This window comes from Rattus norvegicus, chromosome 4, assembly GCF_036323735.1.
Source record: "Rattus norvegicus strain BN/NHsdMcwi chromosome 4, GRCr8, whole genome shotgun sequence".
NCBI lineage: Eukaryota > Metazoa > Chordata > Mammalia > Rodentia > Muridae > Rattus > Rattus norvegicus.
Genome location: NC_086022.1, coordinates 138490324 through 138503963, shown reverse-complemented (window position 1 = coordinate 138503963; position 13640 = coordinate 138490324).

Genomic DNA, 13640 nt, shown 5'->3' with positions numbered 1-13640 from the left:
TCATATCTCTAGAATATTATAGTCATTTAAACATTTATTTTATTATTTACCTGTGTGTGTGTTTGTATGTTTGTGTGTGTGTGTTTGTGTTTCTATATGTGGACATAGACACATTGAGTAAAAGTACGAGCAAAAGCCAAAACTGAAATCAGTTCTACCTAAACTGGAGTTAGATTGGGTTTTGAGCGCCTGACATGGGAGCTGAGAAGCGAACTTTCAGCTGCTGCAAGATCAGCAAATGTTCTTAGCTGCTGAGCAATCTCTTCAGCCTTGAATTTACAATATTTTTAGAAGAATATGAAAATGTGTATCAGAAGAACGAAAATGTCTCTGAGAAATGATGATTTCTTTGCTAGTAACTTATTCTGGTCACGACATAATCAGTGAAGACCATAGTACATGCCCAAGATGCACAGACCAGGATTAGTTAAAACAGCAGATCATGGCAGTAGAGTGACTCTCGTGATCAGAACAAGACACACCCTCCTGGGATCTGTTCCAAGTTTATAGGAGCCAAATATTCTCGCCAGTGTTAAGGGTACATTCTTTGACAGGAATTTGGAACCAGAACTTGTGTGTCATCTTTGATTTCATATTTTAATAGTTATGAGTGTTAGCAAATTCAGTTAGTCACAGGATCATAATATTTGAATACTTAGACCCTGTGTTCTAAAATATTGACTATGCTCAAATTAGTTTAACCCTTGTTTCTCATCTGCAGGATCATACCAAAGCTTGGATTCCTATAAGTACATTCTATCTTATATTTTATCCTTCAATGTGTTCTATTGTGTTCACATTTCCCAGATGTAAAAATGTTTGAAGCTGTTTTTTTCTCGAGGTTAATACAAAATCTTCATCTCGGCATTTTGAATATACAGAAGAATCATTCTAGTACTTACTTTTAGAATTAGAACTTTTTTATATGTACATTAAATTCATAGTTTAGCCAGAAATTAGAAAAATAGTAACTAATCTCAGTATTATTTTCCACCAGAAAACTCTTTTTATATATTCCAAATCTTTATTACTACTCATCACTGATTTTTATGGATAATTTGTCTTTCTGTGACTTTTAAAGTACAATCATTAAATCAATGATGAGTTTTCCTAACTCATAAATATCAAGAGGTTTTGTTTCCTCGATTGAAAATTTGTTATTAACTTTGTATTTTTGATGGTACTTGATCTTACCTCCTCTTTACATCTATTTGTACATTTACATCATTCCTATCATTGATTCTTGGAGCCACCATGCACAAGACGGTGAGATAATTTGTGATATTTCAGAAAAGGTCGTATTTTGTGAATGTATTCCTAAATCATTGTCAAATATATATGGTGATATTACAGGATATTTGAACATATCACTCAGTCCTTGGCATGATATCCTTAATATACACCTTTAATCCCCAAAAACTGAAGGTAAAGTTAATTTGTAGAAAGAAGCACTCATGTTTAAAAGTGATGTGTAATTGAGTGACAGAAAACGTCATTCAGAATAGTTAAATCAGTGAAAGATTTGACACAGTAAGATACTCCAAAATCTCAGAGAAGAGAGAAGAAAGTGAAGCTGCTTAAAGGAGAGATAGACAGTACAGAAGAAAAAGTACAGTAAGGTAATACAGGAAAGTTCATGGAGAGCAATACAGTAGAGTTGAGAGCAAGAGTAGAGCAGCATGGAGAGGGAGAAGGAGGCAGCTTTCCCAGGAGGGTTTTACAGAATCTGAAGAGAGAACAAGCTAGACACAAGTAAAGACAAAATTGAGCAAGAGAATGAGGAGCTGGAAGATTAGAAAAGATTTTTAGTTAGACTTAGTGTGAGGCTAAGCAGGGCACTTCAGAGGCCAACAGAAAGGCCAGATTGAATTACTAAGGTGGGAGAGGAGTTTGAGTGAGATCAGCTGAGTTGAGCAAGCCAGAGTTCAGAAAGAAATAGGAACTGTGAGCTTCTTCAGCAGCAAGTCTCTGGGGCTGAATATATTCTAGGCCTAGATTAGATTATACAGTGACTAGAAGATTCCAGGACTAGTCCTAGAATAGCAGATGGAGGTAGTAGGCTCCTGAGAAAACTACAACAGAAATATAAATGTTATCTTACATGGAGAGACATGGGAAAAACAGACTTGCAGTGGTCAGCCAATTATTTGGAGGCTAGGCAAGAAGGTGTCACTTGAAATTAAGTTAAGCCCTGGGAATAATGATCACACACTATACAAGTGCGCTATATTTCTGGTGTTGGGTTTTCAGTAGTCTCCTAGACAATGAAGGTTGGGTCTGGCAAATACATTGATGTATATTACAAATTCTTCAGCAAACACTGAAGCACAAAAAAAGGAAAGGCAAACATTGTAACCACTGCAATTTGTCTCAAAGTCAAAGACACTTTCACCTCTGTTTTTAAACCCCTGATATAAATAAAGCCTTGGAAAGATCACAACAAATTATACATGCATTAATGTATGTGTCCTGGAAAGTACACATGTAGTTTCCCATCTCTGTGGCTGGTATAAAGCGCTTCATTTCAAATTCTTTAAAGACAGAAGAAACCCACCAATAGAGCATTCAGGGAAGCACCTTGTTTTTTGGAGCTCGACATTACATTACAAACTGCTTTAAAATGTTTCTGGAAGTAATAAATCATTAATTAAAAGTGACTCCTTATTACAAAAGCTTGAATGTACTTGAAATATCTGAGAAACACTTGAAGTTATGAATATATAACACCTCAAAGGTAGTCGTTTTATAAATAAAAACCATTAAACTTTAATCAAAAGAAGATTCCTTCAATGCAGACTCCTGAATGTTTAATATCCGATATTCAAGGAAAGGTTTGCTCTTTCTGACTGCCTTATCCTTGAAGCCTTGCCCACTCTATTTGCCTTAATCTCAGGAAACCACACCCCCAGCATGTGTAGATACTTGAAACTGAGATATGAAGAGTCTTATCCTGCCATCTAGCCTAACTTCCACGGAAAATAAAGCCTCCTATCCATCATTTATTTCCCTTTACAAATTATAGAATCTTAATTACTTGTAAGACAAGTTTTTGTGTTTCTAATTTAGTATTTTAAAGAGAATATTATGACGTCAATCCAAATGGATATTAAAGATTTTTTTAATCCTTCAATCTTTTTTTTAATATTTTAAGATTTTTCTGGAAATCTCTGGAAGGAGATCTCACTAATTCGGAATGATGGTCTATTTTGTAAGAAAAAAATATTTCCATGCTATTTCCAGAAGGACCATATTTTATTACTTAGAATGTAGATAGATATTTATATAATTTGTGTTAAAATACATTTAGTGCCATGATTTTAGTAGTAATTTGATATTTGAAATTCAGGATAAAATGTTCTTAAAGAAATGTTTAATATTTTTAATCATGATCTACGTGTACTTCCGTTCATGTGTGTGCATGAACATGTGGGTACAGGTGCCTGGATACAGTGGAGTTGGTTCCCTGACAATGACTTACGATAAGTTGTTAGCCACCTGATGTGAGAGCTGGAAACTGAACTCTGATTTTTTTGAAATTGCAACATTCCACTCCTATCTACTGAACTATTACCCTAGCCCCTAGTATATTTTTTAAATAAATACTATTATATACTTAAGTTAATTGATAGATAAATAATGAAATAAACCTATACAGTTTTCACTTAGTTTTATAGCAAATAATTGATATACTGTTGAATATACCTGAGACTTTCTGCATAATAATCAAGAATTTTAGCACTGATCTACTCCCAGATGAGACAAAAAAATGCTTCAAATAAATTTTTGTATCACAGACATGCAACTCTATTACTGAGCCACCCACAATTGTAAGTAACTCTGTAGTTTTTTAAAATTATATTGTTATACACTAAAAAAAAATAGTGTTCAACTATTTTCTCTAAATAGAAAACTAAGTATAGCTTAATTAGCATGGGAAATAAATAGAAGCATTCTGTCCTAAAGCAAAATCAAATGCATATAAAAACTCTATTCCTGCTGGTAAAGTTATTTTCCATGGGGCATAGTTTTGCTACTGAGAATCTTATGCCCGTAAATTCTGCATTTGGCAAGCAAATGAACAGGAACAAGACTCATGTTCTTCAACTGTGCCTGGACTATTAGATAAGCATCCATACACCTGCGGAATATGCAAGAGTATAATTAACTTGGATTTGTTAAAAGAAATTTCTACATACCACAATATGGATCCCTACACAGTTGGATCCATGGAATGGTATTTAAAGACATTAATATAGAGGTTGTTGATTTTAACAGAGTAAAGAATCTGACAAAAATCATATTCTGCAGCCACTAGAATATCTGCCACATAACAGAAGGAATCAGAAATCTTTGAAGAAATGATTGATATCAAGGCTTAAGTAAGAAAGATTTAAGGTGATCATATAATACCTTGTAAAAACATAGAAAAAGAAAACACTAAAAATAGAACCAAAACTAAGTCAAATATAAATAAAGGAGGAAATGATGAATGGATAAACCAAAGGATAAATTGACACAATGGCCACAGCTAAAAACATATAAGCAAAGCACTGAAACATTGTTATTTAATTAATGGAAAAATTAATATATAAATGAATGGAGAATTAGGCAGGCACAGTGCAGAGAAATTTCAAATACCCTCAAGGCACTCTCTACTAAAGGGCGTGGAATGTAACTTTGTACTTGTTATGCTTTGTGAATTACTAAAGGGAGGAAGAAATATCATCTTACAGTGAAGCAACCTGACAGAGATGTCCACCAGGCAGTGCACACCCACAGTGACAGCACAGTGAAAACAGACAACCCTTCGTGTGACATACATTCCACTCAAAAATACATTCGATTTTTTTCATTCTAGGTTTTGTATATGATATATATTAACAAAACAATAATAAGAAGAATAGAAAGAGTGGTCAAGGAAGACGTAGGTGGAAGCATGGTGAATACGAAGTTGGAGCAGGGTGAATATAGTCACTATATATAATATACTTAAATAGACATGGTATGCACAACAGTATATACCAATAACATTATTTAAGGGAGTTTGAGGAAAGGATGAAGCTGACAAAGGAATGGCCATGCAAGCAGAAGAGCCTAAGTGTGAATCTCTACACCCCATGTGACACCCAGACAAGGTGTACACCTGTGACCACAGCACAAAGGTGTGGTGACAAGAAGACACCTGTCACTACTGGTTAGCCACCCAACTGAATCAATGACCTACAGCTTCAGTGAGAGACAGTCTCGAACAATGAGGTAAATAATAGTAGAGGGCACATCAGACTTTGGTCTGTGGTCTGCGCGCGCGCACACACACACACACACACACACACACACACACACACACACATGAGTGAATGTACACAGGTACACACACGTAATACAAACACATATATACACTATACACAGATGCACAACTTCCAAACAAAAGAAAGATAGAGAGGAAGGAAGAAAGTAAGAAAGAAAGTAAGAAATGAGAAAGAAAGTAAGAAATGAGAAAGAAAGAAAGAGAGAAAGAAAGAAAGAAAGGAAGGAAGGAAGAAAGAAAGAGAGAAAGAAAGAGAGAGAGGGAGGGAGGGAGAGGAAGGAAGGAAGGAAGGAAGGGAAGGGAAGGGAAAGGAATGGAAAGGAAGGAAGGAAAGAAAGAAAGAAAAAGAAAGGAAGGAAAGAAAGAAAAGGATAGGAAGAAAGAAAGAAAGAAAGAAAGAAAGGAAGGAAGGAAGGAAGAAAGACTAGTCATATTAAAATTGAGGAGCCTTCTATAAAATGTTTAACTATCTTCAAATCTATCAAAGTAAGGAAAGTAACTTCCCAAATGTAGAAAAACTTCAGAAAAGATGATGACAAAGTGTCCTATAGAATCTTGGATGATAGTAGGATATAAGATAACAAATAGATCACGATGATGTAAGAAGACCTTAGAAGCTAACAGAGGAAATGGGCTGTATATAACACATGAGAACTCAGGATTAAACTAAAAGCATTTTAAACAAAAGCTGACTGAAAATTGATGGTGAACATTTGTGTAGACATGGCCTGCATGTTGATTCTTGTGTTGTTCACATGAATGTCTCAGAATTGAGGGAGGATCTTCTACCCATTAGTTATGCAAATTTATTCTATTTTATTTTTATGATACCAATCCAAATATTTGTTAATTAAAAGTAAGTAAATTTTAGGGGACATAATTTTATTTAACAGGGAGAATTACATGCATGCAAATACAGGTAGAATTTAAGTCAGGCTTCTTGGCGCAAACCTGTAGTTTCAGCTCCAGGGGTTGAAGCAGGAAGGAAGATTTCAAGTTCAATAATTGTATCATAGTAAGACTCTGTCTCAAATCAATAAATGAAATTCAGTTTATTTAGAAATGATTAGGCAAGTGTCAATTCTACATATGGTATAATACTGTTTGTAATGTTAAGCAAGTTTAAGCTATATTAAATGTGTTTGTGGTGGGTTTTTTTGTGGGTCCAAGCCTAGGTTCTGATGACATGGCTTTCTAGGCTGCAATCATACTCGCTCCGTCTGTCTGTCTGTCTGTCTGTCTTTCTCTCTCTCTCTCTCTCTCTCTCTCTGTCTTTTTCTCTTCCTCACTCCCTTCCTCCTTCCTCCTCCCTCTCTCTATTCTGGTTGAGACAGCTCTGTCTTCTAATAAAAATTCTAAAAGCTGTCTGGATAGATCATGTGTTTTCTGACCAGTCAGAAAAACTTCTATAAAAAATTATTGGATCTTGTGACCAAGCAAGAAATACTATTAAGCAAAAATTCTCGAAGAGCCGTTCTTGCTCTCCAGCGATCTCCTTGAAGCTCAGTTCTCCTCAACAGAGGAATGGATACAGAAAATTGTGGTACATTTGCACAATGAAATACTACTCAGCTATTTACAAACACTGACTTCATGAAATTCTCACACAAATGGATGGACTAGAAAATATTATCCTGAGTGAGGTAACCCAGTCACAAAAGAACACACATGGTATGTACTCACTGATAAGTGGATATTAGGCAAAAAGTTCAGAATACCCACAATACAACACACAGACTCTATAAAGGTCAAGAAGGAAGACCAAAGTGTGGATGCTTCAGTTCTACTTAGTAGGGGGAAACAAAACAATCACAGGAGGAAGAAGAAGGGTGGGAGTTGGGAGGGAGAGGAGGGGAAAGGGCAGGTAAGATCAGGTGTGAGAGGAGACTGGAAAGAAGTAAACAGGAAGGTGTGTAGCAGTGGGGTATGGGGAACTGCAAGTAGCCACTAGAAAGTCCCAGATGCCAGAAAATCAAGAGGCTCCCAGGACCCAACAAGGATGACATTAGCTGAAATGCCCAATAAAGGGGAGAGAGAACTTGTAGAGACTACATCCAGGGGTTAGGCATGGCCCCACTTTGAGGGATCCAGCCATTAAAAAAAAATATTAACAGAGAATGGTTTCTGTCAAAAGGAAATGCAAGGACAAAGAGTGGAGCAGGGACTAAAGGAAAGGCCATCCAGAGACTGCCCCACCTAAGGATTCATTCCATTTGCATACACCAAACCCAAACATTAAGCCAAGAAGTGCTTGCTGACAGAAGCCTGGACCTAACCAACACACAGATGCAGATGCTTGCAGCCAATCATCTGCAAAGGGACTGAGCAAAGGGACCCCAATGGAGGAGTAAGGGGAAGGCCTGAAGGAGATTAAGGGGTTTGCAACCACATAGGAAGAAGGACAATATCAACCAACCAGGACACCCTCCCAGTCCCTCAGAACTCCCAGGGACTAAACGACCAGCCAAAGGACAGACACATGGATAGAGCTATACAAATTTAAACCATTCAGTTTCCATCCAAAATCTCCAATGTCCACATCACTAACATGGGGACAGTAATACTTCTGTCATAAAATATTATAAGAGTACTAGAAAGCAATTTAAAATTTTCATATTTAAGAAATTAGATTTAGTCATATCATCTTATGTATTCATTTTCTGTGCTGGTGTGTGTGTGTGTGTGTGTGTGTGTGTGTGTGTGTGTGTGTGTGTGTGAGACATTCATGCTCAGTGCAAAGGAAGTCAGAAAGGGTAATAAACCTTATGGAACAGGAGTTATGAATGTGAACCATATGAGAGATGTGAACATTACATGGATGCTGAGAATTGAACCCAGGTCCTCTGCAAGAAAAATACATTCTATTAACCATGGAGATATCTATCTAGTCCCAAAAACCATTTTAAAAATAAGTACTAGGTGCAATTTGGGAGCCTTAATTTTGGGATACGATCATGTTTATCATAAACCAATACTATTAATAACAATATGAACACATATAATGATGATAGATGGCTGGAGTATTAAAACAGCCTAATAGTAAAAGGCTATCCAAACATACCCTGCAATCCTCACAGCACATTCTGCTTTTCACCATGATCTCACACAACATGAAGCTAAGAACCACTAAGGCTAAATGCATGTTAGTATGTTTTTAAACAATCCCATTTCTGTATAGGAGGATAAACAGCCTAATTAGTGTGCTTTTGCGATGGTCAATTTGCTTCTTCTGGAAATCTAGGTTAAAGGACTCACTTAGTGGATTTTACCCACACAAAAGAAACTATTTTTTCCCTTTCTGATAAATGGAGTAACTCAAAGGTCATAATGGTGTCATGTATCATAAGTCCTTTCTCCAGCCTCATGGTGCCCGAGGGCACCCATTCCAATGTGATCTGTCAGCTTCTACCTAGCAGATTAAGTACTTACTTGTAATATATTAATGGCTTCATTTTTAGATTTTGCTTTCTTCCAAATAGCACTAAGAAATTGATTGCCAGCTCACTGAGTTGAGAATGGTAGCAGATTGCTGAGCATGAATTACGATTGCAAAAATAGCATCAAGATTGCAGATTTGAATATGATAAATAAGAGATAAGTTACAAAGCGTTTGAGAAGCCAGGCGGATGGTTTTACCATTAGAAACGGAAGAGACGAGACTTTGTGAAAAATGTTTTAAACTTCAGAGAGAGTTGCCAAAGTGACGAAGAAGAAATTATATCATAAAGCCTGTGAATATCTGTTTATCTTCTTTCAAAAGTATGGCGGTTATGATAGGTCAATAAAAGGTCATAGAAGAATAACTGGGCCTGCCTTGAATCTACTTTAAGTCAAGCAGAAGGAAGTGAGAAAGATATGAGGTTCCCCCCAAAGGGCTATAATAATGCTCTGACTCCATTAATATACTAACATATTTTATTATATACTTTACAATATTGGTGTAAATAAAGTCTTTTCTCCAGTTTAAAATAACAGATCTTCTAGAATTCTCAGCAGGTGTTTTGAGTGATAACAAAATCAGAAATGCTTGGGAGATGGCATTAAGCAATCAAACCAAATTTTGTATCAAAAGTTCTATCAAAAATGAACTGTACACCTTCAATCAAATTCTTTTAATTCTCGGTTCTTCATATGCTTCAATTCATAATTAATGCAAATTCTGTTTTAATGATCCAACTGCACCATGTGAACTAAACAGAACATTAAGAGATTTTAGTATTTGATGAGATTACCTCTCTGGGTTTCATTATTTACTTCTGGATGCCTTACATTAAAATTCAGAACAGTTCCCAGATAACATTTTTAAAAAAGTAAAATTTCAAGTATTCATTTCAGATTGACAACAGTACTGTTCAAATTTGCCATGGTAAGTTGTTCTGCAGGTATTAACACACTGGTTCTAACAACAACAACCACATTGGAGGAGTAAGGGGAAGGCCTGAAGGAGAACATTTTTTTTTATTAACTTGAGTGTTTCTTATTTACATTTCGATTGTTATTCCCCTTCCCGGTTTCCAGGACAACATCCCCCGAGCTCCTCCCCCTCCCCTTCTAGATGTGTGTTCCCCTCCCTATCCTCCCCCCATTACTACCTTCCCCCCAACAATCACGTTCACTGGGGGTTCAGTCTTGGCAGGACCAAGGGCTTCCCCTTCCACTGGTGCTCTTACTAGGCTATTCATTGCTACTTATGTGGTTGGAGCCCATGGTCAGTCCATGTATAGTCTTTGGGTAGTGGCTTAGTTCCTGGAAGCTCTGGTTGTTTGGCATTGTTGTTCATACGGGGTTTCATAAGAGTCTCATGTAAGAGAAAATTAGATGGAAATGGGAATGAGGACTTTCAAAACTCAAGACCGAAGGCAAAGTGTGTGACAAAATTGATAGTTTGGTCTACACATAAAAAAATAAATTTGACAGGGAAAAGGAAGGGGGAGCAGATCAGATGTGGGAGGAGATGGGGGCGATGTATAGAGAGTTAGAAAATTGAAGATGTGTGTGGCAGTGGGGGATGGGGAACTGAGGGTAACCACTGTAAAGACCCAGATATTAAGGACCCAATAGGTTCCCAGGACCCAACAGGGAGGACATTAGCCAAAATACCCTTAAAGGGGAGAGAGAACCTGTAAAGACCATATTCAGTGTAAAGGATGGCCCCCAGTTGAGGGACAGGGCCACATACCTACCTTAAAAGTATTAATCTAGAATTCCTCCTGTCAAAAGGAAATGCAGGGTCAAACAGTAGAGCAGAGACTGAAAGAAAGGCTATCCAGAGACTGCCCCACCAAGGGATCCATCGCATCCGCAGACACCAAAGCAGACACTATTGCTGATACCAAGAAAAGCTTGCTGACAGGAGCCTGGTCTAGCTGTCCTCTGAGAGGCTCTAGCAGAGCCTGACCAATATAGATGTGGATGTACATAGCCAAACATCAGGCAAAGTGCCAAGACCCTAGTGGAGAAGTTATGCAAGGACTATTGGAGCTGAAGGGGTTTGCAACCCCATAGAAAGAACAACCATTACAACCTACCCACCTGAACTCCCAGAGCTCCTAGGGACTAAACCACCAACCAAAGAGTACACAGGGTAGAGGAGAGGGCGACCAACGGCTCCAGCTGGATATATAGCAGAGGAATACCTTAGAGGGCATCACTTGGAAGGGATTCCTTTGTTCCTCTGGAGGTTTGATGACCAAGGGTAGGGGAATGCTGGGGCACTGAGGCAAGAGTGCGTGGGCAAGTGGGGGAGCACCTTCATTTTGGAATAAGGAGGGACAGGGGTTAGCGGGCTTTGTGAAAGAGAAACTGGAAATGAGGATATTTGAAATGTAAATAAATAAAAAAGATAAAAAAATGAACAGGGAAAAAAAGAACATGTACCTTAAAATATTGTTGCTTATCTCCTGAATTTAGGTCTGGTTTGTCAGTGGTGTGTGAATAAAATGGATGTTTGTGTAAAACATAAAAATAAAATAAAATAAACTTGAACTCTACAAAAGAACTATAAAAAATATGAAGTCAGAACATAGGACAGTAGCTGGGGCAAATGTCTAAATCTTAAGTCAAGATGTCATGAAATCTGTCTTACTAAAAATAAATATAGTTGATATGCCAAAATGAATAGGGTGAGTTTTATAAAGCTCTACCACCAGATAAAGAGCTACAAGCAATCAATTTCAGTTACCACATAAAAATAAATATATAACAAATATGCTTGTATGTGCATGTAAGTATATTGCAATAATAGCAATAACAGTGACAGAAGAGATCATGAACTTGAGTAAAAGTCATTGGGAACATGGAAAGTTTTGGAGGGTGTGGGAACAAATATAGAGAGATGGATGGATGGATGGATGGATGGATGGATGGATGGATGGGTGGATGGGTGGATGGGTGTGTGGATGGATGGGTGGATGGATGGGTGGATGGGTGGATGGGTGTGTGGATGGATGGGTGGATGGATGGGTAGATGGATGGGTGGATGGGTGGATGGGTGTGTGGATGGATGGGTGGATGATGGATGGATGGATGGGTGAATGGATGGAAGGAGAGATAGAGAGACAGAGCGATAATTCTGAAACTATCTCGGACATTCTGAAAAACTTAATAAAGTTTAAATACTGGACAAAGCATCCTCTTTGAACGATATTACCGAATAATATATACGTGGCAAAATAAGCACATGAAAAGTAGAATAACATCTATATGTCTTAGTTGAAAATTAGAACAAGAGGGGCATGTAACTAGATACCTACGACAGTGGCATAAAATTCAAAACATTGGCAATAACAAATTCTGATGAAGACATGTAGCCAGAATATTCATTGATCACTAGGTGGAGATCAAATAATTGAGCCATGTTATAGAACATATTGGTAATTCACAGTACATATAAGTGTATTCCTATCTATTTCACACCCAAATTCTGCATGGTTATGTTTTGCCTACATTTATATGAATATACCATGTGAATGTCAGGTGCTGAAAGAGGTTAAGGCAGAGCATCAGATCTCTTAGAACTATTATTACAGATTGTTGTGAAACAATATGTGGATTCTCAGGGTTAAACCTAGTCCTCTAGAAAAGTAGCCTGTGCTTTAAAGCACTGAACCATCTCTATGTATCTCCAAATTCTTAATTTTCATTTTAAAGTTGCTAAAAATTTATGTCCACATGAAAATATTGCCATGGATATTTATACCAGTATATTCACAATTGTAGACTTGGAAGAAACTACAGTGTCCTTCAGCAGGAGGTTTTATAACATGTAGTACACCACTAAGTAGAATGTGATTCAATTCCCAAAAGAAACTTTATTAAGCTGTGAAAAGCCATAGAGGATCATTAAATAGCATGTTATGAAGAGGAACAAGCCAACTTCCACAGGGTACACACCTTATCACTCAAAATTGATGTTTTCTGGAAAAAGATACAACTCCAGACAACAGCAAGATTACTAGGAATTGAAAAAGTAGAAGAAACAAGAGAGAAAGCATTGTGGGATTTTTAGGAACAGTTAAAACTGTCTGGATATTTGTTAGTGCCCAGTGACTATATACTACAAAAGGTTTGCAGATGACATAAGCAAGATTTTGTGGTTCTAAGTGTGTCAAGGTAGGCTTTTCAATTGTAACACATTTTCTGGTCTTGTAGAGGAGGCATACAGTAAATATACAGAGAAAGAGGGAATATGCATGTTTTATATATTATTGTAATAACCTCAAATTTACCATAAACAGTAAATGTATACACACACACACACACACAAACACACACACACACACACACACACACACACACACACACACACATAGAGTTGGAGTATTTTCACTAGAATCAAATCAGCACAATTCAGTTTGTTTTAAAATGCAGACTCTAAGTTATTACCCGAAACAAACTAACCAAACAGATCCTTTGGACATTTGAGTAGATAACCTGAATTTTTAATGATTTTTCTCAGATTATTCTCATGAATAGAATAGTGCAGTAATTTATCATCTGCAGCAAAGATACTGAGACTAGAAAGAAGCTTATCTCTAATGACACCAGCAAACCATCACTCAGTTGTCCTTAAAGATACACAAAAAGTACAGAAATAAATTATACCAAGACTTCCTTTAGACCATGCATAAGTTAACCCTACATAAGAACACCAGTGAAATAAGTGCTATATTTTGACTTAGTTCTGATTCCCACACACTCTCTGAAATCACCTATGGTTCTTTAAAATGTATCAATGCACAGGTTCTCTTCAAAGCAAGTAAAACAGGCACTAGGATTTTAAAAATAGCATCCTAGGTAATTTTAAGTTGAAATATCCGATGCTTGTTAAGTC